Raw genomic sequence first — 5,921 nt, forward strand, 5'->3', positions numbered from 1 at the left:
GGCCCAAGTCCTTGGGCCCTGCACCTGTATGGGAGACCAGGAGAAGCACCTGGCTCCCGGCTTCAGATCAGCATGGTGCGCCAGCTGCAGTGGCCATTGGAGGGTGAACCAACGGCTAAAGGAAGACCTTTCTCTCTGTGTCTCTCTCTCACTGTCCACTCTGCCTGTCAAAAGAAGAAGAAGAATAAGAAGAAGGAGAAGGAGGAGGAGAAGGAGGAGAAGGAGGAGGAGAAGAAGAAGGAGGAGAAGAAGGAGGAGGAGGAGGAGGAGGAGAAGGAGAAGAAGAAGAAGAAGAAGAAGAAGAAGAAGAAGAAGAAGAAGAAGAAGAAGAAGAAGAAGGAAGAAGAAGAAGAGGAGGAGGAGGAGGAGGAGGAGGAGGAAAAAGAAACTAGCCAGGATGGTGTCTCTAGCAGATTCACCCCCCAGCCATTATGATGGCTACAGAAAGTGCCAACAGCTTCACTCTGATGGGGAGGCACCCAATGGCAGCACCAAGGAGAACCTCAGCCCAAGACTGGCGGTCACTGGGGACCTTTTAGACATCATGTCAGGCCAGACAGGTGTGGATCGCCCACTGTGTGTGGAATGCACAGATTCTCTCAGACCAGCTGGACACTCAGCTCCATGTCACCGACAGTGAGTGTCAGAACTACAAATGCTATTTGGAGATCTGAGAGCAAATGAATGAGGATGACAGTGAACAGCTGCAGAAGGGGCTAAGGGAGCTGGCCTTGGAGGAGGAAAGGCTGATCCAGGAACTGGAAGATGTGGAACAAACCGCAAAATAGTGACAGAAAATCTGGAGAAGGTCCAGGCTGAGGCTGAGAGACTGGATAAGGAGGAAGTTGGGTATCAGACAACATACAGTGAATTTAAATGACAACAGGGGGCCAGCGCTGTGGCACAGAAGGTTAATGCTCTGGTCTGAAGCACCGGCATCCCATATGGGCACTGGATCGAGACCTGGCTGCTCCACTTCTAGTCTAGCTCTCTGCTACGGCCTGGGAGGGCAGTAGAAGATGGCCCAAGTCCTTGGGCCCCTGCACCCACATGGGAGACCCAGAGGAAGCTCGTGGCTCCTGGCTCCTGGCTTTGGATTGGATCAGCTCCAGCCATTGCAGCCAATTGGAGAGTGAACTAGTGGATGGAAGACCTCTCTCTCTCTCTATGCCTCTCCTCTCTCTGTGTAACTCTGACTTTCAAATAAATAAATAAATCTTTAAAAAAATGACAACAGCTGGAGCTGGATAAAGAGCTGAAAAGTGTAGAAAACCAGATGTCTTATGCCCAGATGCAACTGGACAAGCTTAAGACCAATGTCTTCAACATGACCTTCCATATCTGGCACACTGGACTCTTTGGCACAATCCATAACTGCCGGCTGGATTGCCTTCCCAGTGTTCCTGTGGAATGGAATGAGATTAATGCTGCCTGGGGCCAGATGGTGTTGCTGCTTCATGCCCTGGACAATAAGATGGGTCTGAAATTTCAGAGGTATTGACTGGTGCCTTATGGAAATCATGCGTATCTGGAGTCTCTGACAGACAAATCTAAGGAGCTCCATTATACTGTTCTGGGGGGTTGTGGTTTTTCTGTGACAAAAAGTTTGACTATGTAGTGGTGGCTTTCCTGAACCACATGCAGGAGTTTAAAGAAGAGGTTGAAAAGAGCAAGACATGTTTTTGTCTTCCATACAGGATGAATGTGGAGAAAGGGAAGACTGAAGACATAGGAGGCAGTGGCGGCTCCTATTCTATCAAAACCCAGTTCAATTCTGAGGAACAGTGGACAAAAGCTCTCAAGTTCATGCTGATGAATCTCAAGTAGGGTCTTGCTTAGGTATCCTCACAATTTTATAACAAATGACTTTTTCCTTAAGGATGCTGCCTCAAATTTGCTTTAATTTTTTTTTGCAGAAAGTTTAAATTTAGGTAATATTAAACAGCCTATACCTACAATACCAAAAAAAGACAAAAAAACACAAAAGCCACTTTATTTTAAAGTATCATGATAGTCTCCAGAGCTACCACATGCCATGTACACTCACTGACCCTTGTCAAAGTTTTGACTCTTATCCCTTGCCTGCCTTTTCCTCTCTCCCCTGAAAACAACTTAGTTGAACTGAGATTGACATGTTCTCATTGGACTTCAGCTCTCTCGACTTGCTGCACTTAAGAGTCGGTGAACTCAAAGGGCTTCCATAGCCTTGGCAGCTCATGACAAGAGCCTGTAGTGATTACTGATGCCATAAACAAGAGTGTCAATTTGTTAAGTCAACAACAGGAGTCACTGTGCACTTACTCCTCATGTAGGATCTTTGTCCTTAATGTGCTGTACATTGTGATTTAATGCTATAACTAGTACTCAAACAGTATTTTTCACTTTGTGTTTCTATGTGGGTGCAAACTGTTGAAATCTTTACTTAATGTATGCTAAACTGATCTTCTGTATATAAAGAGAATTGAAAATGAATCTTCATGTGAATGGAAGGGGAGAGGGAGCGGGAAAGGGGAGGATTGCGGGTGGGAGAGACGTTATGGGGGGGAAGCCATTATAATCCATAAGCTGTACTTTGGAAATTTATATTCATTAAATAATAGGTAAAAAAAAAAGAAATAGAAACTTTTATCTCCACTGAGAGAGATGTTGGAGGGACACAGTTGGATAACGTGGGGAAATGACATTGAAGCTTTGTATAGTCATCATGTGACATGCTTAGACACTTGAAACTGAACACTTCTCCCTCAGTTCTAGTCCTGATTGTCTACTCTGCTCTTTGTTAGTGATATGAAATGGTGTTTGATACTGTTGGAGACATTACTGAGAGATTTAATTATTTGTAATAAAAGATTTCCTACAGGCTGATAACTGCTCAAAAAAGTTCTCTTCAAAATACTATTTAAAGAGTGAAATTCAAAGCAAAAAAATACTTGAAAATATACCTGATCAAATAATGGTATCCAGAATATATGAAGAACTCTTATAGTGCAACACAAAAGGTACCTACAGCACAACCCCTAGTTCTAAAATAGTAAAGTATTTTAGAAATAGCTCATCATAGAAGATGGAAGAGAGGACTGTTGGGGCACAATGGGATGAACCACCCCCTATAATACTGGCATTCCATATGAACACCAATTTGAGTCCTGGCTGCTCTTCTTCCAAACCAGTTGTGTTAGAGCACCTGGGAAAGTAATAGTGGATTCCCCATGTGCTTTGCCCCCTGGCACATATGTGGGAAACTACGTGGAGTTGCTGCCCCTGGATTGTGGCCTGGCCCAGCCAAGGCCTTGGGGCATTTGGGGAGTGGACTAGTGCATGGAAGACTCTCTCTCTCTCTCTCCCTCTCTCTTTAAAATAAAGCAAGGCTTTAGAAAATAAAGAAAGGAAAGGATGATGTGAAGGAAGCAGAGACTGGGGAGATTCTATTGAATGGTTCACACTCAAAATGGCCACAAAATCTGGGTCTAGGCCAGGCCAAAATCAGGAGTCTGGAAATTCATCAAGGTCTCCTACACAGGTGGCAGGTTCTTAAGTATTTGAGATGTCTTCTGTGTACTTCCTAGGCACATGGACATGAAGCTGGATCAGAATCATTCTGATGAAAGATGCCAGTGTCACAAGTATTGGTTTCACATACTGCATTACAACAGCAGACCCCAAATTTGTAGATCTTAGAGGAAGGACACTGAAAATCATCTTCCAAGGCTGTTTCATATGAATGGGACATGCATCATTGCCATCTGTAGGACTTTGTTCTTTTTTCCAGTAAAATAAAAAACCCTGTTTCAAAAATGTAATTAAATATTTACTATATGTTTAAGTTTACAGAAGTAGAAATTATCTATTTTCATGTGAGTAAAACCACAAATTCTTCCAAAAGAACTGATTTCTTTTCATAATGATACTAATACCCTGCTAAATTTCTTAATCATTTTTTCAAAGTAAATATCTTCACATAAATGAGGTTATCTAGTATTGCACTTTACAATTGACTTTTTTTTTTTAAATTTCATAGTGTAAAACCTGTGTTTTTATCATGTATATTTTTCTGGATAGTAATACTTTTAAATATTTTTTTTTATCTTTTATTTAATGAATATAAATTTCCAAAGTACGACTCATGTGTTACAATGGCTCCCCCCCCCATACCGTCCCTCCCACCCACAACCCTCCCCTTTCCCACTCCCTCTCCCCTTCCATTCACATCAAGATTCATTTTCGATTATCTTAATATACAGAAGATCAGCTTAGTATACCTTAAGTAAGTATTTCAACAGTTTGCTCCCACACAGAAACATAAACTGAAAAATAATAGATGATTTTTTTTAAATGATGATGAAATCAGATCAGACCTATTGTCATGTTTAATCCCAGTGAGAGTCAAGTTGGGAATTGATAATTTCTTTCTTTCTTTTTTTTTTTTTTTTACAGAAGATCAGTTTAGTGTACATTAAGTAAAGATTTCAGTCGTTTGCACCCCCATAGAAACACAAAGTGAAATATACTGTTTGAGTACTCGTTATAGCATTAAGCCTCAGTGTACAGCACGTTAAGGACAGAGATCCTACATGAGGAGTAAGTGCACAGTGACTCCTGTTGTTGACTTTACCAATTGACACTCCTGTTTATGGCATCAGTAATCTCCCTATGCACCAGTTATGAGTTTCCAAGGCTATGGAAGCCCCTTGAGTTCTCCGACTCTTATCTTGTTTAGACACGGTCATAGTCAAAGTGGAGGTTCTCTCCTCCCTTCAGGGAAAGGCACCTCCCTCTTTAAAGACCTGTTCTTTCCACTGGGATCTCACTCACAGAGATCTTTTTGCCAGAGTGTCTTGGCTTTCCATGCCTGAAATACTCTCATGGGCTTTTCAGCCAGATCCGAGTGCCTTTAGGGCTGATTCTGAGGCCAGAGTGCTATTTAGGAAATCCGCCATTCTATGAGTCTGCTGAGTATCTCACTTCCCATGTTAGATCACTCTCCCCTTTATTTATTCTATCGGTTGGTGTTAGCAGATACTAGACTTGTTTATGTGCTCCCTTTGACTCTTAGTCCTTTCATTATGATCAATTGTGAACTGAAATTGATCACTTGGAGTAGTGAGATGGCATTGGCACATGCCACCTTGATGGGATTGAATTGGAATCCCCTGGTATGTTTCCAACTCTACCAATTGGGGCAAGTCAGCCCAAGCATGCCCCAAATTATACATCTCTTCCCTCTCTTATTCCCACTCTTATGTTTAACAGGGATCACATTTCAGTTAATTTTCAACACTTAAGAATAACTGTGTGATAATTACAGAATTAAACCAGTCATATTAAGTAGAACAGACAAAAAAAAATACTAAGAGGGATAATGTATTAAGTTGTCCATTAGCAGTCAGGGCTATGCTGATCAAGTCACCATTTCTCTTAGTGTCCATTTCACTTCAGGAGGAATCCTTTTTGGTGTTCAGTCAGTTGTCACCGATCAGTGAGAACATATGTTATTTGTCCCTTTGGGACTGGCTTACTTCACTCAGCATGATGTGTTCCAGATTCCTCCATTTTGTTGCAAATGACTGGATTTCGTTGTTTCTTACTGCAGTATAGTATTCTAAAGAATACATATCCCATAATTTCTTTATCCAGTCTACCGTTGATGGGCATTTAGGTTGGTTCCAGGTCTTGGCTATTGTGAATTGTGCTGCAATAAACATTAGGGTGCAGACCGCTTTTTTGTTTATCAATTTAAACTCCTTTGGGTAAATTCCAAGGAGTGGGATGGCTGGGTCGAATGGTAGGGTTATATTCAGGTTTCTGAGGAATCTCCAGACTGATTTCCATAGTGGCTTGACCAGTTTGCATTCCCACCAACAGTGGGTTAGTGTCCCTTTTTCCCCACATCCTCGCCAGCATCTGTTGTTGGTAGATTTCTG

General features: G+C 41.9%; 1 pseudogene; it reads left to right on the top strand.

The window, feature by feature from the left end:
• The first annotated feature begins 410 nt into the window (after positions 1–410).
• On the top strand, positions 411–1,866 carry LOC149122198 (beclin-1-like; annotated as a pseudogene).
• Positions 1,867–5,921: the final 4,055 nt, after the last annotated feature.

This window comes from Oryctolagus cuniculus, chromosome 15 (assembly GCF_051225735.1).
Source record: "Oryctolagus cuniculus isolate XC-2025 breed Fujian yellow rabbit chromosome 15, ASM5122573v1, whole genome shotgun sequence".
Lineage (NCBI taxonomy): Eukaryota > Metazoa > Chordata > Mammalia > Lagomorpha > Leporidae > Oryctolagus > Oryctolagus cuniculus.